The sequence below is a fragment of the Passer domesticus genome, chromosome 4 (genome assembly GCF_036417665.1).
Source record: "Passer domesticus isolate bPasDom1 chromosome 4, bPasDom1.hap1, whole genome shotgun sequence".
NCBI classification, from domain to species: Eukaryota; Metazoa; Chordata; class Aves; order Passeriformes; family Passeridae; genus Passer; species Passer domesticus.
In genome coordinates this window covers 30,779,894-30,803,017 of record NC_087477.1, presented here as the reverse complement: position 1 = coordinate 30,803,017, position 23,124 = coordinate 30,779,894, and the positions used below count along the sequence as shown (strand labels likewise).

The 23,124-nt window shown below is 41.4% G+C and overlaps 1 protein-coding gene across 5 annotated transcripts in view; it reads left to right on the top strand.

Moving 5' to 3' along the window:
- Window positions 1-15,800: 15,800 nt before the first annotated feature.
- Window positions 15,801-23,124, top strand: part of TECRL (trans-2,3-enoyl-CoA reductase like) — a 73,275-nt gene continuing 65,951 nt past the window's right edge. For 2 of the 5 annotated variants that reach the window (XR_010360900.1, XR_010360899.1), the window contains exons 1-2: window positions 15,806-15,895; window positions 20,883-21,040. The gene's annotated coding sequence lies outside the window, so the exon portion shown is untranslated. Of the gene's footprint in view, window positions 15,896-16,764; window positions 18,435-20,882; window positions 21,041-21,345; window positions 22,597-22,624; window positions 22,735-23,124 lie in introns of those variants that run through there. The other 3 variants (XR_010360901.1, XR_010360902.1, XR_010360898.1) reach the window with 3 other exon arrangements.

The window sequence follows — 23,124 nt, the reverse complement described above, 5'->3', positions numbered from 1 at the left end:
TTGACTAGAACCTACCAGGCAATGAACTGACATAGGGATTCACTGGGCAAAATTTAAGGTTTATCTGTACTGACAATCCTGCAGATTTTAAGGTTAGAGATTTTTGGCTAAAACTGTAGTGGACAGGCAAATGCTTTTAAATCTGAATGTCCAATCTTTATGAATCCAGCGAGCGTTTTGGAAGCAATCATTTGACATCCATGTTACAACCTACCCACTTGCCACTGGGCTTTGGGCACTCTGGGCTTCCTCCATGGAACTCTAGGACTTGTGGTTACATCTATGTAGTAGAATTCTTTTGTGATAATACATAATTCAACCTTTTTAAAAGAGCCTGTGACCCTTTGAAATGCTGTGGTAGTCAGTACTGCTGAGTATGGAAGTCATGAAAAGGAATGAGTGCGTTGCAGGATCGCTGGCATCCGTACAGACAAACACCTTTGGATGAGTGAGGGAAGTGGCAGACTGCCACTTGGTTTACTGCTGGCAGTCCTGTTTGAGGAGCAGGGACTGGCCAATTGAGCCAGTTCACATTAAATGTCTTCAGGCTGCTCAATTTATTTAGATGCGATACTGGTGGGATACATCCTGAGGATGACCAACAGTGATGTCAGAACTTCACAGTAAGGAAAGCTTCTGTGGCGAAGAAGGGAATGAACTGTATGCTGTTTATAAAAAATTATGCAATTGATCCATTTAATATCTTACAGTAAATCAATAGGGGCTGTTGTGGGATGAAACCCTCAGCAAATTAGCAAGGTGTAGTGACCTTGACAAATGAAAACCCTGAGAGCTGGGCTAAGCATATAGAGTCATTGAGAAAGCAGTGGGGATACTAATAAGTGGCATTTATTAGCCTAACTGCACAAGGACTGACAAATCCTATTCTCCCCATTCCTAATTCTACATAAAAAGGAAAACAAGACAAAGGGGGGTCAGGAGGAGGCTGAGGGCTGTCCTTGCCCTCTGAAAGAGGGGCATGTACAGAGGCATGCTTAAGAAAGACATCAACTCTACAGTAAGCCTAGAAATAAAACAACCAGCAGTAAAATTTCTGATGTTTCCCAACAACGCAGGCCAAAACATGGTTCCTGTTTGAACCATTCAGAGACTTAGGTGGTTAGGGTTATACTTGATTCTGAAAAGGCAGCCTTTCAGTGAAGTTTTGATTGAGGGGACTCTATGGAATCACTGCAGAGTGCACTGCACTTGTCTGGCTAATGGAGCATGAGAGAGGTGAAGCTGATGGTGGTCAAAGGAGCAGCACACTACAAATTAAAGGAACTGGCTCAAGTGGAAATGAATACCACTGAGAGTGAGCACAGAACTGTTGTACTCAAGGTTATCTGTGTGTACAGATCATTTCACTGTCAAACTGAAGATCATTAAACATGCCTAACTCTTAGATAACTAAATTGGGGTTAAAGCTGTCATTTATGCCAAGCAAAGAGAAATTCTAGCAAAACAACAAACTAACAAAACCCAAGCAAGCCCTTCATCACATTTTGGGCAGCATCACTGAAATTCAAGGTCAACCAACACAACAAAATAACCACGTGTATAAATCCTTAGAACACTACTTTAAAGGGAAAGTATGCATTAGGTTGACCTAGTTATAAAAAGAACATTTTGCTGTCTGTGAGTGTAATTTTTGAAAATTATGTTCTTTTCAGTGTTAACTTGTTTATCTTGAACTGCATTATGAACATACATTGGTAAATGTATGCTTGCACCAATCTATTTCCAGTCTTGGGTTAGGACTAATGTACATGACAGAATCTAAGTGTTAGGAAAGTGACATCGTTCCATTTTCTGCCAACAGGTCAGCTTTTGAAACAGCATAAGGAATAATACATATGCTTCTGATATTCAACAATCTGTCAAAAAAGGTTTATATTGTTTTGAGTCCTCCTGAAATTGCATCACATTAACATCAAACCTCAAAAAACATTTGTCGTGCTGAGAAGAAGATGAAAACCTAGATGGAAATGGATATAGGTTTAAAAGAAGGAAAACCTTCTCTTTTATTGCTTTTAATCTTTTAACTTCAATTAAAATGATTTCTAAGAGAGATGCCAGAGGCTGTCTGAAGGAAATACATTTTCTGTTGACAACAGTGGTGACTATATTTTATTCATATTTGTGATAGAAGGGATACTGGTTTGACTAGGGCTTATTTACTTGGGTGCACATAAAACCTCAAATGATAGATTAGATTATTAATTCTTTGTGTTTACACAATGAGTAAACATAATAGCATTCCTGCTGATACTGCCACTGATTTTATTTACTTTCCAGAGTATGATGCATAGTGAAGTTTTACAGCACACAGTTCATTTGGGCCTTGCTTTACTTCTGCTTTTACCTGAACCCACTTCCACTTGAAAGCATCTAAGCGCTGCATAATCACTGAGCAATGTGGCCCAAGGAATCTGTGGATTTGTGATTGTGTAACCTGCCACTAAACATTACATCTTGACATCCCTGAGTTGTGGGTCAGGTGGGATATATCTTCCTTAAGCGTCCAGACATTTTCTATTCCTAGAATGCTAGAAATAAGCTAGAACTATCTTGGTTGGATCTCTTTTTCTTCCTGGAGATTTACCACAGTAGAAAGAGAAGGACCTGCAGAATAATTCAGAATAATTTATACCTACACAATACTGGATTCTTTGGGGCTTGTTCTACATCTTTTTGCAAACAGAATAGTGAATTACCAGGAATACAGATATGATTAACTGGTTCTTCAGGCAGTCAGATTACCGGGAAAATAGAGACAAAGGTAAATCAGACTGGGAAAAATATTCTTCAAAAATATTCTACTGGGAAAGTTTCAAAAAGGGAAAATAAAAAGCCTTTCACTGAGCATGCTGTAAAAGCTGAAATATTTGAAAACAGCCTAATCAGACAGATCATATCACAGGTTTTTCATTAAAACTTTATGTGGTCAATACATGAGTAAAAACTTTCTGGATTCCCACCTGTAAGTACTCCTGAATATTTCTTTCTAACTCTGATTTCTGAAGTGATATATACGTTTCTTTATGTTTGCTCTTGGGTTCCTGCAGCTTTCTTCTGCTAAATGTTGATGCATTTAATTTTCCAAACATAAAATGTCCTTCTGAACATTCCAACTTGTTGGGAAAATGAATATTTTAACAGTACTGACAAATAACTGCAGGCCAAGTATTTCCAAAGCTTTGCCTCTCAAACAGCCATAAAAATAAAAATAGCCAATCACAGAAATGGCTGTAGACCTCCGAAAGTTTTCCATTTTACTGTTTTCACCTTCCTTTAAGTGGCTCATGATAGAGAGGATGAAAACAGCAGCAGCAGAAACAAAAACAAAAAAAAAAAAAAAAAGGGAGAAAAGGGAGAGGGGCAGAACTGACTGTAATTCAAAAGAAGTCACTCATTATGGGTATAGGAGTGGGGATGCTGAAATGTGACCAAGAACTGACATTTATGGTTCCTTGGTTCTCTATATGAAACATTAATGTACTCTGGATCAGTGGATAAATGAATGAAGAGGGAAGACAGAAGAATGAAGCATGGAAACAGGAACCACCCAGGTCAAGGTTATTAACAGTAAAATTGCTCCTCCTTTTGTACTTGCTCTTTCAGTGATTAGCTTTTGCCATGAATTTAATCCAAGATGACAGGGTGCTGCACAGCAGCCTCGGTATCAGTCTGATCCAATGGCAGAATCCAAGGAGCACAAAGCACAACTGGCCCTCAGGTGCTCTAGGGATGCACACAGTCCAGTTGTGGCTCATGGGTGAAACATGGGATATATGAAAGGGAAGTTCTACAGGCCTTTCAGCATTAATTAGGCTGTTGCATAATGATCTGTGATGACAGCACATTCTACAATGCATTTCAAAAATCTGTGGTGACTGCAAAAACAAATATAATTCTAACATTTGATTTGCAAATACTTGGTGCAAGTGAAGAACAATTCTGTAATATCCACCGTGATGCCTTCTTATTAAATTCATTGAGTGTGGATATATTTCAGATCTGTAGGTATTTGCATAATGAGCATACTTCATAAATAATTACTAAGTTACAGTTAATTGTCCAATTAATTATGAGAAAATAAATTTGAAGACTTGAAATTGAGAAGTCTTACAAGTTGTAGTAAGAAAACGTGAAAAGCAGATGAAAGGAAAAGGTAAATTCAATTAAAATGCCATCTAAGTCAACTTCATAATTTTTAAGACAGTGAAGAGGGGTGGGCAGCTTGCATCCTACTGCTGTGAGATACTTGTCTGCCACTGAGATTTCTAACACCATTAGCTCTGAACCTTTGCACAGTAGCTCTGTCTATTCCACAGAGACCATTAGTCTCACTGAACTCGGCCTGCTTTCCCTGAGGGAGGTTTGCACACATAAACAGAGATGCTCGAAAGCTTCTCTGTTTAATAATACATCATTGCTTTCTATAAATTGGAGCATTTTCATTCATTTTTGCAGGCTAAACACAGGGCTTGTAGCAAATACAGCTAGATCATGAGTACCTATGTAATGGTGCTTCTGGCACTGCCCGCAGCTCTGATGGCCCTTATTTGACACAGACCTGTCAGCAGCAGACTTCAGACCAAATTCTACCAAAAGCAAGAGCCTGGTGATTTTACTGAGTTACAGGTGCCTTTGTAGCTCGTGAACTATGCTATGTTCTTGTATGTGCTCAAATTACCTGGATGTAAAACAAAATCCCCAAAACAAAGTAGTAAAACATTTTTTTCATAGTTACATGGCATTCAAGTTTGAGATGCTGAGGTGGTTTGGTGATGGAAGGGTTATGGAATGCTCAGAAATCACCGAAAAAGGTTTCTTTATGTACCTAAATTAATCCCTAGTCCTTGACCCCAATCAAAGCCAAACTCATCAGCTCCAGCGTGGCTGAAAGCCATGCAAGGACGAGGATGGAGAATCTCCTGGTGTCACCACAAGAGGTCTTTCCCCAGCCAGGCACTGCCAGCAGGTCCCAGATGGCAGTGACAGTTTCCCTTCTGGGCTCATCTGAGCTGCACTGCAATCAGCATTATCTGTCTGAGCAAGCCATGCTGCTCACCAGTTCTTCAGAAGGGTCATTCAAGGGCTGCTTTGCTCTCTGGTGTGGGCACACACCTCACTGGGTGGTAATTAGGGCCCTTGGCAGACTTAAGAAATGTCAGGCTTTATACAAGGCTGTTACAAGAGCCTCAGAGGCTTTTGAATTCACAGACATTTGCCCCTGTAGCCAGCAGTCCCAGCCATATAGCTCTTTCCCATCTCGTTTTACGGTGGGAATATTTGTCCCTGGTTATTTATGGCATTTCAGGGGACACTCGGTCTCCCGTCTTTGAGGTGGAGGATCAGTTCTTTGCCGAGCTCTTTCTCTCTGTACCACTTGATGGCACACTTGCATAGCACACTGGAGGCTGAAAACAAGAAAAATCCACATGCAAATGCTGTCCAAAGTTGTTCCACTTAATTTGTTCTGCATCATGAATGTACCTGTTTAATTGATTAAAGAAATCTAACACTGTAGTATTGAGTAGGAATAAGCAGGGCATACAAAATAATTACATCAAGAAAGCCCTGTATTTTGCAATTTTAATCCCAGAAGTTTGCCTGGATAATTCATTACTTCAGTAAGTTTGGTAAAAAACTTACCTTTGTCCTGCTGAGCCTTACCTTGCAAGGGGGACAAATTTTCCTTGCCTAATATTTTATTCTTCCTTCTAGAAGGTTTGTAGCAGGTTTGCTCATTGCATGTGTTCATGGGTGCTCCAGGGTTTTCTTTTGTCCTTTCAGTTCAAAAGAAATAATGAATTGCTATTGAAACTAAACAACTATGCCTTCTGTTTGGTAAACTGTAGGTGGAAATTAGTTTACGTCCTTTGAGTAATAAAATTATGATTCAATTTCGTATCAAAGTAACATTCTCCTGTGGTCTATTTGAGTTTAGTAATGCGTATTAAATGTTGTCACATATGCCACTTCTCTCTGCATGATTATACATACATCAGTGAATGCTGCAGATGGCTGCAGACCACAGGTAGAAACAACTTGCTGGTCTGCTGGATTTTATGACTTCATGAAGAAAGCATTGAAACATTTATCAGCTCTTTATGGGCAGTATCTTAATGGAAAAATGTAAATGACCACAGCCTGAAGTTAAAAAATTTCAGGGACTGGGGTGAAATGTGTAGAGAGTGGCTGACTGTCATAGGAGCACCTGCTGTTCAAGGGCTGGGATCCAGGTTCTGAAGGGGAACCTCAAGGGGGAAACTGGAAATACCTCAGTACAAATTAATGAGTGCCAAGTGACCTTTGTATTTACCAAAGCCTAAATCCCACCACCATTTCATACAAAAACTTTATCTGGTTCACAGTGGAGTAGCTAAAATTCTTTCCCGGCCATGACTTTAACTGTCTCTTTGATGCTTCATCAGCTCTTCAAGGGCTGAATTAACAAGGGTAGACTTCTTGCCTTTGTTCTCTAATTATCCTTGTTTAACTTGGTGACTTTCTTCCCCTCCTCCCCCAGCACTCCTTCCCTACTCTTTCAAATGCACGGGTAAACGATGAGCTGGATGTTTAAACCAGGGAGAGTTCATGTTTTTTATTTTTCCTGAAAAAACAGAGGGCAGAGTGGGAGCCTCATAAATAAGTGTCATGGGTAGGTAGCACCTGGGAGGTTGTGAAGCGTACACTGTCCTGACTTCCTCCATTACCCACTGAATTGCATTGGCAGTGATAATTGCAGCTTCAGGAAAAATAACTGCTAAACAATGATAGCAGTAAAGCCCTACAGCCTTTCTCAATTAAATTAAGTGGAAATTTAGTCCTTGAGTACTACTTCTGAAGCAGGCTGTGCAGAATAAGAGCGAGCACCTGGTGGGCTGCAGGGTAGCGTAGGGCAGGAGAAACACTGCTGGCTTTGCTCTGTGACCACTGTCCCTGTGCTCCACCTGAGAAGTCAGTGTCCACCTCTGCCCTAGAGCTAATGTTGGCATGGGAATAAAAACAACAGATTGCAGGCTAAATCCGCTCTAACAGAGGCCATGTAAGCTGGTGAATTTAGGGGAAGGCCAGTGCCACCTCTGTAGCCATCATTTCTCTTCTGGTTTTGCATCAGCAGCTTGTGCTTCCACCATTACTCATTTGTCTCAGCTGCAACCTCTTGATCTTTGAAGGCTATTTTGGTATTGTTAGAATGTCCTTTCTACCTCATTTATTTCTATCCTTTCTGCTTATCCTGGCACTTTTGCTTTTTATCAACACCATCTGGAAACATCTCACATTTGCTAGTGGGTCTTAAAACTTTAGTCTTACAAATTAGGACTTTTTGTTTCTGTACACTTCTGTGCAAGGAGGTACTGGAGTAATTTTTGGTAACAAAGGAAATATCTTTACACTCATTTGATGTAAACTACCCAAAATGAAAGAATGAAGCAAATGAGTAAGAAGTCTTTGTCATAACACTCGGTGAATCCAGATTTTCTTCAAATAATATCTAAGAGAGCATCTGCTTCAGCCTTCATAAAGGAAGGGGAACTGTGCCTTAATGAACATTATTTGAGATAAAGATGGGATAGGAAGGACAAGTTTTTATGAAAAAGAAACACCCAAAAATGAATAAAGCCTTTTAACTTCTTCCTACAGTGCTTAGAAACAATAACCCAAATACACAGGATGGTTTTTAGACAACCTTTACATAATGTAACTCTTGAATTGCTGTCTCAGAGATTCTCAGCACAGATTTCTGTGTCCAAATTATTCACAGTGCTTAGAAAAACCACCTAAAAATTTGGGAAGCAGGTAGACAGAGCACAGGGCTGTATCCTAAGAAGTCTATGTGACTTCATCTTTGTCTATCATCCAAAGCTTGACCACTGACTTCAATTTGAGCTGTTCTCCCAGAAAAGTGACCAAGTTTTTCAGAGTCCTTGGGTCTGTGAAGTTCCTTTTCTCCCTTTCATCATTTCCTGTGCCAGTTGCCCACTGCTTTTGGTGTATTTTGAGCAGCACTTAACCCCAGCAGTCAGTGACACGCACTTTATCGCCGCAACAAAACGTCTCTGCTCTTGTGCCAAACAGAAGTAGTCATCTGTCTGGAAGTTGCCAAGGCTTACTACAGGTTGTCATGTAGAGTCAGAAGCTGAGAAAAGAGAACTTGTCAGCTTTACCTTGATAAGCCCATGAGTGTGAAAGACATGTCACATGCAATTTCCATTACAGATATCATCAGGAATCCATGAGAAGCATGAATGAGTGGAAGGAGTCAGGAATTCAAAAAATTGTTTGAACTGGAGTCCTTGGACAGTTTGAGGTCTGCCTGCTTTCCGTAGGAATCAAGGGGATTCTCAAAATTGTTTTACAAGATGAAAGGAAGATCATCCATTACCAAATGCATCAAAATAGCAACACAACATTTTCAGTTAACCTTCCTATTTCCCACCACCCCCCCCTACCCCAAGCAAATAATAAATTCTCTCACAGTAAGAAAGCAGGTTTAGTATAATCAAAAAATGTTTTTGTGTGTTTTTCACTTATTTAGGATCATCTTCTTGGTTCACTTAAAAGCAGGGTACCACATCCTCCTTGCCTTTCCCTGTTAGTCCACAAGTACAAACATCCTCTCCCTTTGTGGTGTAGGAGGGATGTGGACTGCTGGTGCAGTCAGCATTCAGAGGATGAGAGCACCAGCTGACCTGTCAATGAGAGATCAAATACTTGCACTGTGGCACCACTGCCAAGCAGCAGATGTCACATCCTTGAATTTGGAGGTTTAGTCAGATGAGCAGTCATAATTTGAAGCATTTTGTACCTACATTTGTACAGCAGTTTAATTCATGCTTGAACCAGCCTACAGTGGAAGAGGTCATGGAAAGAGCAGGGCAGGCAGTGGGCTAAAGCAGGTACTGTCCCCCCCTGACACTGCACACATGCACCACTGCTGGTCAAGGGCCAGCATGCAGCTCAGCATCCTTCCTGCACCAGACCAGCTGGGGGATGGAGGCTCATCTTCCTGAAGATGGGTGTTTGGTATCAGCTGGGACAGATGCAGCTCAAACACGTGGCAGTGCTTGGTTTCCAGGCACTGACTTTGTTTTAGAAGCTGATTGTAGTTCACGGAGGCAAAAAAGCTTTTGTTGCTTGCATTCACGCTCTGACACAACAGGTTCTGTGTGTGGAAGGTGGTAGCAGCACTGCATACTTGCACAGGTTAAAAATACTGTTTCACTTAGGAAAAATAATGTCCTTTTCAAACCTGCACTTAGCTGAACAAGTGAGGTAAGATGTATATAAGGCCTTTCAGACCAATGTTACCCGTAGACAAAGTGTTTGTTCATCAATACAGTGCTAAAATAGCATCACTGCAGAAGGTCAGCAGCCCAGTTTCAAGAAATAAAGTCAGATAATGGGTAATTTTGTAAGACAAGTAGAAGCAAAGTCAGCTTGTGTCAATCAGTGTGAAAATGTAATTTAATTCAGTGCAACAGAAATCAATTTTTTTCTCCCAGGATCTAAGATAACTAAATATCACACAGTCAGCTTAATTAGTTTCTGATATTTGTACAACTTCACCTTTAAACTCTGGGAAAAAATCCACAGTTCGTGTGTTTATTCTTTGGAATTCCTTTCTGTTCTGCTTTACTGCTTAGAAGAAGGAGACTTAAAAAGCTTTACTGTGGCAATAAAATCTTATTCCAATTCAGACTTCCAGCTGGCAACCAGGAGATGGAATCAATGCTCCATCAGATCCATCAGACCATCTCTTTAGTATCACTAAGGCATGCTCAACAAAAGAAAACAGTGAAATATATTTTCTGTAGGAGAAATCTTCCTTCCTAGGGGGATCTTTCTTTTGTTTTCCATCCCTTAAACTGTTTTAATTCTGCTTCTGACAAAAAATAAGTGCCATTATGGCTGTGGGATTGTTTTTCTCTCCTTGTAATCCAACCTGAAGAAGAGCCTAAAGTTATGCAGGACGAAGCACGGATTTCAACCCCCATATAATTAAGGTCAGGTACTCTGCACCATAACAAGCACTTTCACAAGGCCATGCTCACCAAAGAGGGCTCCACAGCATACTGTGCTCCAGATCTATCCAGAACTGTCTTGGAGAGAGAGGGGATGGTTGCTTTAGCACAGCTAAGTGCTCCTGTAAGTGCAAAGTCATGGTAAAGTGAAAGATGGAAATCTGCGTGGCTCTGCATTGTGCAGTGGTAAAGATGATTATAACCTCCAGTTCTCTTTAAACTTACCAAGGGCAATGGGGTGAGAGCTTAGTTAATCAATCCTGAGGAATCCTTTCCTGCTATCTTTTCCATCAGCAAAAGAATGAAATCAGAAATGATGAAGATGATTCATACCCAGCAAACAAAGGCAGAGGAAACTCAAAGTGCGGTTAATTCAACACAGCTTAATTAAAACAGGCATTGCAGGAGACATTTGATAATGCCCTCTCACGTTTCTTTTTTTGAAGTGGTTGCATCCAAATTAGATAGGGTCTTGAGGTACAACTTCTCTAAAATTGAAAGCAAACAGCTTGTCACTACCTACCTAGATAGGTCACTACACACCTAGATAGACTGGGAAGAAGTCAGCACTGTTTGGCATCAACGTGGTTTTGCATAACCAAGAGATTAGTCAAAGAGGTGAATTTTTCCAGGAAGTCTTGAAAATCTCAAAACTTACAAGGTTTGTGCTTAATATCTCTGCAGATCTGATTTACAGACCAGGATAACTTTGGAGAAAAGTAGTCTGTGCCATAATGGGACTTGGTTTTGTCAGCCGCAGAATTAAAACAGTTTAAGGGATGGAAAACAAAGGAAAGATACCCTCCTAGGAAGAAAGACCTCTGTAACAGAAAATAGAGTTAGTTTTTCCTGTATTTAATTAATTTAAAAATGGTCTAGTTTCAAACTGTAGCTTTTAAAGTCCAGGATAATTTGCAGTGCACTAGCTTGTCAGAACTCCTGATGAGAGCTTGACTCGTGACTCAGATCTAGTTTTGTCTTTTCTGCCTTACTTGCCACTTTCTTTTCCTATAACTTGCTAGGTAAACTACACAGATTTCAACTTTTTCCTGTATTGACTTCTCTCTTATTGTCTTATATCAATAATCTTTCATGTATACTGAAATTTGGCTGGGCTTTGCTACATACAGCTTACTTTATGCTACTCTAAGGACCTGAATTAAAATTACAGCTCTGTGTGGATTTTCCTTGGGTTAGAAAGACATCCCAAAGCTCTAGGATGTGTCACATCTGGTGAAAAATGGTGTTTATGTGGGAATGGGAGATGTTCCTGTCAAGAGTTAATAACAGCATTAATTTCTGGATCACTGTGGCTGTACCCACATTTGGCACAGATCAGGGCCAAACATTTAGTGGCTGAGAGCAGAACTGACCTGTGAGATCACTGATGAGACAAATACTAGCACTCATTACAATATTACTAGCATCTAATAATGAAAGAAAAAAATATGCAGCCCATATGGAAGGAAGGTACAGAGCATATCTGTCTGGGACCTGCTGGTTTCCTGCACTGGTACTGTCTGTGTTAAGATCCTGTGTGTGTGGTGCAGCTTAGAGCAGCCCCAGAGCAGCTTTAAATAATGTGGCCAGTCTTGGTCTCGAGAAGGAATGCTTTGGAAACAGCTTTCTCATAGTCTGCAGTTTCTAATGTGTTAATCAGTCTGCTTTGAGAAGTTGAGAGTGTTCAGCCTGATGTATCTGAAGGTAAAGAACAAGATTTTCTAAAGCAGTCGTGATTAATTTTGGTTGTTTAGGAAGACATAGCAAGGAATTGTCTAATTAGGAAATCCAAACATCTGATTCCCTGACTGCTCTTTGGTGAGCATGAAGGGCTGTTTTTTTGCTAGTGTTATTTCCAGGGTGTCTTAGAAGACAGTTTTTATTTTGTTAACCAGCACTCAGGTAATTCTCAGGTATTACTCAGGTAATTCTCAGCTCATCATCCTGTTGTTGCTCTGTGGGATAGATGTATATACCTTATGGGATACAAAAGGTGTTCCATTTTAGGGTGGAAGGGCAAGAAGCAACTCCAGTCATCTTTCCAGAAGCTGGCAGTCACGCCTCTGTCCCTTATGTTGTTATTCTGAGAGAATGGGCAGGATGTAATTCCCTTCATCTCACACAGAAATTACTTGGCCATGTTGACATTTGGGGCCCTCTGGGATAGCCCCAGCTACTGACCTGTTTGCTAAACACTAGCTCAGCTGTGTCAGTTCTGTCGAAAACCATTTCCTGGCATTTGTGTTCAGCGCACATTATTTTGCAATACCCCAGTCGTGATTATTTTCTTTCTGGAGGAAAATAATCACTCTACTTAGGCAATACAAAAGCTGTGTGTTAAACGCCTTTCCTGTCTTTTACCAGCACTGTGAGCCTGCCTTCTTTGTTGAGAGGAGCCACGGCTGCTCATAGCACGCCCATTTGTCACGCTCCACATCCACAGCCTGTTTGTTACTGGTTTGGCTTCTGAGGAGCTGCCTGGCACACAGTGACCCCTGAGCACTCTGGACTCTGGGACTGCATTTATGCGTAGAAGCAGAACTCAGAAGCACAGTCCCTGGAGCAGCAGAAACAGCAACATCTGCCTTGGGCTGTGAGGGAAGCTGAGTCCTCTGAGACACAGAAGCCTGAAGCTATTTCCTTCTGTCAGCTATTCAACTGAAGTCGCTGGGAAATTACTGAGGACAATACATCAAATTAGAGAGATCAGTTCTGCACCTCATGACAGCACTATGCAGCAGGCATAGCTCCTTCAGTAGCAAGCAGTAAAATTACTCCCAGGCAGGCCTGCAATTCTTTGAATTACATGTGCTCCAAGCACCATAGCCAAGGACTCGTTTTCTGTTTGCACAGCAGCTCTAGCACTACTAGATAATAATTCAGATTGGAGGACTTTAGCTTTGTTCCTTGACTTCTGCACTGTAGCCATCTGTAAGCATCACAGGTGTCCCCTACATCTCTCCTGGTAAGCAGGTTTGAGTAGGCTATGCCATTGCATTTCAGAGGTAGTTAATCCCAAACACTTAAATGGTGCACACTCCAAGGAGATTTGCTAGGGGCTTACATTTTACTGAATGAGATAAACAGACCTGAGAGTCTGTGATTCAAAAAGACAGACAAAAGCATTGGAGTGGGAAAAACCCACAAAATTATACATGGAAGTGAGCTGAGTTTTATAAAATTGTATTTTTCCCAATGATTTTTTATCAGACCCATCCACACTTACACAGCATGGAAAGAAAATACTGAAGGAGACAGAATGTGTGGTCTGGAGAGCAGACCAGAATTAGACATTGGCTTGCAACCTGCTTAGAAAAAGCCAGTGGCAATCTGGGTTGCCTTTACACAAGAACCCTGGTGCACTCCTTTCTTGAACGTTGTGCTGAGTCTGGGCATTGTGTTATCAGCAGGGAGAGGTCAGAGCCGAAAGAGAAAAAATTGATGAGCAGATCGTTGACTTGGAATGAACAACTTGTATAGCATGAGAAAGATTAAAAGTTCTGAAGTGATTTATGCCAGCTGAGGACCTGAGCTGGCTAGTTAAGTTTTGGCCACTAGCCAACCTAAAGGGTGAGAACAGGGCCCAGCGGTCTGCAAATAACTGAAGGCTATTAAATACCAAGGAGGAAATTAAATGATTTAATGAAGCACACAAAGGTGTAACTAGAAGTAGTTGGACTTAATTAAGGAAGGGAAAATTGTAAATGAGTATCCAAAAAGCTTCTTGCTAATGAAATATAATAGTCTGAAAATCACCTTTGCCTGAGACTTAAAACTGGGTGTGACAGAATATGAGTGTCTTGAAGGTTGAGAAATTTATAGTGTGGTAAATTTATTGTTGCTTGCAGCCTTGGGCTCAAATACATGCATCTTACTTTTTGCATGCCATCATGTATGTTTGAGGGTCATACAAACCCACTACATATTTTTTCTACCTTTAATGTGTATCTGCTCTTCTCTCTCTTTTGAAAAGAAAAACCCATAACCAAAATCAACAAACAACTCTAACCCAAAATCTCATACCAAGGTATGCTTAATAGAGAGCTGGTTTTCTGGCTAAATGGAGAAAAGTGATGATAACTATGTGGAAGAGTAGCCAGGATAGTCCTTGGCTAAATTCTCAGATTCAGATGTTTTCTGAGCTGTCTCAAATTCTTGGAAAATGTCCTCCCTGCAGTGAGGGTGGTGCAAAGAGACTGTGCACTCTCAGGTAGGAGAAAACTCAAGTTTTCCTGGAGCATTCAGGTACCTCTGTGATGTAAAGAAGAGATACAGAATTGTTGCTGCTCCCCTTACATTCAAACCAGCAGCAACAGGCTAAGGGAGTGACATTTCCATTTCTGAACAAGCTGTGAATCAGTAGCTCAGGTATTTGAGAGACAGAGATTATTCTGAATTTGCTAAAATAGCCACATCTGAATTTATTTCACAGCTCATTAGGGAGCTGTGTATAATAAATTACACAGCATGTAATGTTCAGCTAACCTGCCAGCTCCCTGGTTTGTTTTATGCTTTGGGTTGCTGAGTGTGAATAAGCAAATAGTGCCTATTCGACCATTGTCTCATTGTGCAAATGACAGAGAAAGAGACTTGACAGAGGGGATTTTTTTCTTTCCATCAACCCTAAACTGGTTTCTTGCAAACCTAGAGGTGATTTTTCTGCGTTGTACATCCATGAGGGCTGTTTCCAGTTGATAAGAAAGGACATGTTAGCAGGAGGACAGAGCTACCTAAAGGCAGGAGGGTTTATTTTTCTTTCCTAATTGTTGCTTACAGGGATGTTTCCTCTCTGCCCAATACTTTACAGTGCTGAGTGGGCAGGATTTCCAGAGAGGCTGGAGATGTCTTGTAGACCTCAAGGACATGCTGGACCAGAGGCTCAGCCTCACCATTTTGCTGTTCATGTTGGGCTGTGGTTTCATCTGTGTGCTGCTCAGCACTGGGCAGAGGGAGCAGGCTTCACTTCACTTTCCACATTTCATCATGTAACAGCTGCATGTTTTGGTATTTTTACTTGACTATGCAGTCCCAGTTTGTGTTGTGGTCCCTGTGAGAAGGCATAGTTGCTGATGTGGAGGATAGCAGCAAAGCAGGAAGAATTGCTGTTCAAGGGAGAGTGATTTTTTTTTCTCTCAGTATTTGAGCCCTGCTCTTATTTTTGCTTAATTTTTTTTCCCTTTTGTGTTTCACAGCTGGGGAGATGTCTCCCTGTGGTGTGTTTCCCTTTCCTGTCAGTACCACCCAGGATACATTTTTATCACAGGCTAGCTGTTCCAGGACATAATGACAGCTGTGGGAGATTGTGTGGGGACAGCTCCTGTTTTCTGTTCTGGGACGTTTGCATTAAATCTGGTCTAAACATAAATGATGTATACAAATTTCCCAGTTGGTTTCATAAATCAACTACATCCATGATTCTGATATGTATTTTAGATTGGAGAGGACTTTATTCAGTGTTCCAGGATCTGTTAAATGGAAAAAAGAAAGGCCAACAATGATTGGATAGTCTTATCTCATATAAGGAGTGTCCTGTGAAGGAAATAAGTATGTCTTTACTAAATCAGGTTTCAAACAGATAAAGGACTGGTGCTCAGATGGACTCAGATTCTTCCATGAAGTAAGTCACAGTGTAGAGTTTAATTTCCAGGCTGGTGTTAAGGGATCAGTGGCTTTCACAGGTACATGAAAACAATACACAGCTGTTAAGGCACCTGAAACCAGTTGCTGCATTTTTAAAATCAGCCACTTCCAGCTGCTGGGATGAGGCTGGGCTTTTGTTTGCCGGCGTGGCTGTGTGGCAGACCAGTTTGTGTGCTGAGCATTTGGGAGCTGTAGGTGCCTTGCAGCAGGCAGGAACTGTGAGTATAACTGGAGGCAGGCTCTGCCACCTCTGTTTCACCAGCTGTGGCCAGGGGTAAAATTGCACTCAACTTTTTTATGTGTGTTAATGACAAGTGCTCTGTTGGAGCCAGGCACTGGGGCTAAGAAACCTGTCTTTATTCCTCTCTGCAACTGGTAACACTACTAAACAACCATCCCCTCCCACACACGTACACCCAAATAACTCTGATGCTGTCTGACACTGACCTAAGTAAAAGGTGCAAACAATCTGCTTTGTGCAACAGAATAGAGGGATTTCCATTTCCCTGAAACTGTACATTCCACCTTAATTGCTTTCCTGTAATAATACAGCAATATGGTGTTGACTTTGTATGAATAATTCAGGGCAGTAAAATGATAAAGTTATCAACAGAAGATGGCTTACAGTGATTATTTAATGCAGTTCATAGATATTTCAAAGGCAAAAAGACATATCTGCAGGTGGAATGTGACATGCTACATTGAGAATGTGTACAAATGTATTAATGCTATTACTAGGATAGAGGAAAAATAAGAGTCAGCTGAAGATAGTGAATAAAACATTTTTATATTCCCTGAATGTATGCTATCGTCTTCTAGTAAATAATGAACAAAAGATCTCTGCAAAATTCAGATAATCTCTTGTGCAATTGTACACTGTATTTTATGAAAAATAATGGGAAGGCTGGAAGAACGGGGTTCTTTTCTGGTGGGGTGGTTAATAAATGTGGCAGTATGTGAGCAGCAGCAATTTATAAGGGGGCAGATTTTACAGGTGGGCTGCACATATCAGAGGGTGCTGGGGCTTTGCATTAGAAAACATGCCCTGTGTGCAAAAGTTCTCTCTTTGTTCCCCTTCCTCCCCCAGTCCCCCTGCTTTGCAAAGGAGCAACTGAAGGCAGCTTAAAAACAAGCCATGAAATGTTACAGCCCTGAGCTGCCAGGATGCAGTTGTGTTTTGTGCTGCCTCTCGAGCCCAAACTCGCTGGAGCCGGAGGAACTGAGGGAAACATCTTGTTGGAGCAAAACTCAGGGCTACTAAAATCTCCTGACAGCTTCAGCTGTGCTAGCAAGTGTGAGCTGGGGTGAAGAGCAGCCCACATTTCCACAGGTTCCCAGTCCCTGTTGTGGAGCAGTCCTGTGTGTGCTGCCCACTCAGGAGGCACTGAGGGCACAGTGGCACAGCCAGCCTGCTCAAGAACCCTGAGAACTGCTTGGCAGACCAGCCAAGACTGAAAATATGAAGGCCTTGAATTTTTAGGGATGAGTCTCAAGCCACTCTTAAGTTTGGACCACAGTTTGCTTTATGTAAATGGATACAGTAGGTTCTGCTTACCCTTGGGAAGCACCTTGCAAGCATCACTAGCAATGGGCCCCTGAAACAAGCTTGAAGATTTCTCCTGTATTAAATTGCCTTGTTAAATATGTCTCTTTCTCTCTCTCTTTTTACGTTCCTCCCCTTTTAAAGTGAGCCAAAGAGGAATCTTCACTCTGCGGTGTCAGATAAAAAGAAAAAAGTCTTAATTCTCTGGTATCTTTTCCCTCCCCATTCTATCACTCTTTACACTATTCATTTACCTGTTTACTATTAAAATAACTATCTGATGGTGGCATTACTTGGTGAAACGATATAGATATGCTAAGTGGAGTGTGACAGATGAATTCCATAATTTGAAAACCTGCTAGCTACGAGGTAGCAAGCAGTGTCTTTTTTTCTGTCTTTATTGACTATTAAAGTGCCACTTTGCAGCTCATACTGTTCCAGTGACATGGTTTTCCATGCAAAAAAGTCTAAAGTTTTTTTATGGAACTAAAAAATCTTCCCATCTGTGTTCATGTAGGCTGTGTAATAATAGGATAATTTGTTCAGACCAGAGAAAATAGTTTGTTTTGTTAAGAAAATGGCTTTTCATTACCTTCCTAGAATTTTTTAAGTATGTAAATTAGAGCCTTGCATATTAGTTGCAGGGCATTCAAGTGCCATTGGCAATGTTTCAATATACCTGTGCCAGAGCTGCTGCTGGCCAGGATGTGACAAGGCAAAGGGAAAGATATGAGGTTGTATGAATACAGCTGGTCTGAGTGATCCTGATGGGAAATCTGACCACAAATGCTTAATTCCCTTCTGTGATTACTTTCTGGTCTAATTACTTTGAGAGAAGATAGAACGATTGTCTTTTCAATAAGCTGACATAGTTTTTAGATTGAAACTGTAAAGCATTTTTCTTCAGTGGAGGTTTCCATTTTAATAGACTAGGAGTGCTTACAAACTCAGCTTATCTCATTTTGGCTCAGTTCAGTAACAGCTGAGGAGTAACTTCATTAAACATGTGCTGTGTGGCAGGGGAACATTGCTTTGCCAAAATCTATGCTTATTGTGAAGTATATTATTTTAACAAGGGAAAGCCAGGATTTCATTATGCATTTATTCTCATGGTAAAGATAATTGTATTTGTCTCTCATACAGGAACTTTTGTGGACCTTAATAAACATGAATTAAACTTAACCTAGCAATTTACTTTGCAGAAAAATGATAAATATCCATCTTCAAAAATCAATTCTCAAAGTAGGCTGTGATTTTATATTTGTATCTGCTGTTAATTGGACTGTGTGTGGGAAAAACCCAGATCCTGATCTTGGTTACCCCCTAAGGAGTGTCAATAAATGTGCTGGGGTTAACAGATTTGCGCAGATGTTTCCATAACAAAAAGCTTGTCTCAAGTGTTGATGTTGGAAGTCTGACCTCGTCCTTCCCTCTCTGGTAGCAGGTGCTCATGTGAGAATGGGGTAGTAACTTAAGTGCAACAGGAGTCCTGAGCTACAAGGAAGGCTTTTTGTAGCTGAAATCTAAGGTGCAGTTTTGGATTATGTACAGCTTGGTGAGATCCTTACCTGCCTCTTCTGAGATGTCTGCTAGTCCCAGGATTTCAGCCATGCAGTGACTACAGCAGAGCCGGAAGCAGCTTTCATTCCTTCTGAGTTTCTGGTGGTGGGCATCTAGAAGGATATTTAAAGAGCCCGACCCTAGGTGTGCAGTTCCATAGAAAAGGAAAGGGTTTTTTTCCCTCAGGTCTGATTCAGGTGCCTTGGTTTTCCTTCTGTTCACTGTGTATGTAGGAAAGGTATAAAATGCAGTTTCCTATGCTGGATGGTGTGAATAGCTGTATTTTATTAATTTATAGGCCAAAATCATCTGGATGAACTAACTAAACTGAAAACTCTTTAAACTTTTTATCCTATAAAATGTTAGTATCTCTTTTAGGTTTCACAATATTTCATTTTTTAAGTGCTTAATTCGGTTTTAATCAAGGACACAAGCATTTTGGTTTTTCAGCCAAAACCAAGCCTCTTCTGGTTGCTGCAAAGAGTTTAATCTCAGTTTGTGTTGTTTTAGAGCTCAGCCTCCAGGTCGCTGTCCACTGAGCCCCCTGAGGCCTTCAGTTTTTGGTAAATTCCCTCTGGCCAAATGCCCAGTCCATGCTAATGCACTTGCTGTGATTTTCAAAATTCTGCCCAGATGGTCTTTTTTCCTCTGGAATAGTTTGTGATGCTCAACCTCCCATTTTCCTCAGGGGAGAAATATATAATTTAATTTGTGGGTTTCAGTAGTCTTACTAATGACTTTCTGCTTGTTCTGTCCTTTTTAAGTAGTTACAGATGCTTCACTGGCACTTTTATATTGTCCCGCATTGTTTCCATCAGTTGTTGGATTTCAGGAGGGAGAGATGTAAACTGTGCTTCAGCTTCTCTGAGACAAAGCTGACAGAGCTTTGAAAATGAGGCACATGCTGCTGTTGACTATTTTGCCTTTCTGAGCTGTATTTTGCAAGAGAGAGCTGGGAAAGTGTATTCATGAGAGAAACTACTGATTCTGAAATGCTTGTCTCTCAAAGTCCAAAGGGCATCAAGTAGGAAACCATTAACTTTTGGCTCAGAACTTGCCCTTCAGCAACACACAGAACACTATTAAAAAACAACCTTTAAGGATTTGGCCAGTGAAGATGTCTGACTATTTCTTTATCAGCCTCTCAGCAGTGCTAACTCGAGGTGTGGCCTGGGGAGCCCAGCCTGTCTCCCAGTGTGAGTGTGCCAATGGCAGAGACTCCAGCCTGTGCATCACCTACAAGAGGGGACCTGCTGGGCTCTGTGTAGCATTCCTGGGGCCTCTGCTGTTCTTGAAAACCCCTCTCTGTTTAGGAGTGTTTTAAAATGGAGTGCTGTGGTAGTTATAATATAAATGATAAAAGCAGAACAAGTAGAAATTATTTTATCCTTGCCTTGTGGTAAGCTGTGCAAAAGAAAGATAGAAGGCTGCTATGTTCCTGTTCTGACAGAGGCTTTTGCACCCTTGAGAGCGACAGCTAGCTGAAAACAGAAATGTTTTCTGGTAGTAACATCAAGAGAAATTAATTTTGCTGGCCCTGTTCATTAAAGCTGTATTTTTATTCTTGATGAAGAACCAAGTAATTAAGTTTAAATGGGTATTAGTCTGCTAAGGGAATGCTCTGAAAGAAATATTTTGAGGTGGAATTTGTGGTTTTCTCTAGGTAGGTAGTGTCCTGTGCTTAGCTTGCTTACAACAAGCTGACACCAGTGGTCAGTCAGCTTTGCTCTAATGCTGTGAATTCAAATATTCAGTTAGAAATCTGAGACTTTAATACCTAAACCTACAAAGACAGTGATCAAGTCTTTTAAAAAAAGTTTCTTTCATTGTCTGTTCTTGGCTGTTGTGATTTTGCATGCAAAATCAGCTTTTTTTTTTAAATGACGCTCCCAGATCCTCTGTATTAAAACCAGCAAAACAGGTTCCTAATCAGAAAAGAAACTTGCAGGCACAGCCAGCTGTTCCTGGGGCTGACATACTCAGGCACAAAAACCTCGAAACTGGATGGACCCAGGCACAGCATCTCTGCTGCTTGTATGTGGTCTGGTCTCAGGGGAAAGTTGCATCAGAAAGCAGCCTAAGCAGTCTTTTCTGTATGGCAGGGATGGCCACAGCTGTCTGCAGCTCTGCAGAGAAAGAAGAGGGACACTGTGAAGGCACAGTGGGGCTGTCACACACAGCCTGTGACCCTGCTCAACTCACAACACCCTGTCCTTTCAAATGCTGACGTACTCCAGCCTCCTGCTGCAAGATAGCACAGGTAAGCCACAGTTCTTATTAATACAAAAAACCACAGCAACAACAACAAAACAAGCAAACAAACAAAAATTCATGTATCTCATCAAATTGTCATACTTAAAATAACTACATCAATTCCTACTAGGCAGCTGTGGATATTCCCATCCCACCATTTTATTTCTAGCCCTGGAAAACTGCAGATGTGACACTGAATCTTCTTTAATTTTACCCTTTGTACATGAACTGCACCTTCAGCCTTTTAGAGTACTTCCTACAGCTGGATATAGAGAGAGAGCATTGTTTCTAACCAGGGGCTTTATTTTACAGCATTTTTGAAACTCTTTGGGGAATGGAGTTGCTTTCTGCTACAGGAACTCATCTCGTGGTGAAGCATGTTGGTATCTTACCTATAATCCTCCAGTGCTGCTTCCCAGGCTGTTAAATGTCAGGGCTCTCCTTGTCATGTCTATCTCTATGACCTTGCCCCCGAGATGGCTATGGAAATTTGGGAATTGCAGCAATGCCTTGCAGAGACCGCTGTCAGCCCAGGCACAGCATCAGCTTTTAATTTATTTATTTATTTATTTTAAAAGCAAAGATAATTTTGACAGCTGGACGTTACCACATGGTGGTTGTCCTGCCATTGCTTGCAGGCTGTTGCAGTCACTCCTGACTGAGAGCTGCTCAGCTGCAGCTCAGACTCCAGAAGTGTTGGGTGATGAGCTGCTGTCCTCATGTGCCAAGCAACAAGTGCTGCCCAAGCTCCCATATCAGTTCTGTCAAGGTTTTAGAGTCCACCATGGCAATCTTTTGCTTTGCTTGCCTCTGGAGCCAAACTCCTTATCACTGAGTTAGAGTCACATGCTAGCTAATATAAGCTGCATCAAGCCTCTCTGCTTTTGACTTGCTACAGGGCAAGGGAAACCTGTGCATTCAAAGCTCACACAATTTAGTGCATTCTTCCTTGCCAGCTGGGCTGGACAGAAGAGCATTTTTACATTAAAATGCTTCTGTGCCAATGTTGGTGTGATAAAACAAAATGTGGCTCATTTATGCCAGCAAAAATGAGCCAGGTGGAAAATGCTTTATTCTCTAGGAGTGCAGGTGTTTCACAAGAAGCCACAGAGGCATTTCTGGAGCTAACAGTACCATTTTCCTTGGAGCTCAAGCTTAACATCCTGGTCTTTTCAACTTGTTCCAGGTTGCTGTGTGGTGTAATACCATTTCAGAGATGAAATGCACTCGTTTGTGTCTGTATTTCTCTCTGGTAGTCAACAATGGAAGAGAGGGGAAGCCTTGAGCTCACACGGGCTCCATCCTCTCGTGCATGGGAGAATGCCCTGATGTTGTGCTGAGGTTCATTATGCCTGTGGGCAGCTATCATGTTTAGGCATGGCTTATGAGAGGGTCAGCATGACACACGTGGCTGTGCTACTGAGCTCCCCATGGAGCCACCACTTTCTATGGTTCTGCCAGCACCCCCTGGGCTTCCTGCTGAAAGGCAGATTTTATTTCAGGGCACATGGTGTCTCCAGGTGCTGTAAGGACGGCAGGTTTGATGAGGTGGTAATCCTGAGCACATGAACCTGCTCTGTTTGTGGCATAGGTCAGTGGTATTTCCACCTCATCCTGCTGCCAGCAGAACTGCCAGGCTCAGCACTGCTTCCCATGCTGGAGCAGCCCCCTGCCCCAGCAGACAAAGTGGTCTGTCCACAGGTGAGGCTTCTTTCTGCTTCTGAAGTGTAAATAAGGAATGGGTTTCTTGCAGTGCCTTAAATAGGATAGATTTCCTGCACTGGTCAGGAGAGTGTGGCTCTGATGCAGGTTTCTCAGAAATAATGGTCAAAATAGAAAGCACTAGCACAATACTCAAATTGGGGTAAGATCACTTTTTTATCAGTGTTGTTACTGGGAATGGTAGTAGTCTGGGGGCAGAAGAGCCTTAAAAAGACCAAGAATTAAAGAAGAAAAAATCACATTTCATTCTGGTGAGCATGCTTGCTTTTTCCTCCCATCCCTGCCCCTAGATTTTGCTTCATAGAAACATTTTTCAAACATTTCTAGTCTAAAAAAACCTAGCACTGAACAAGTGCTCTAATTAAATAA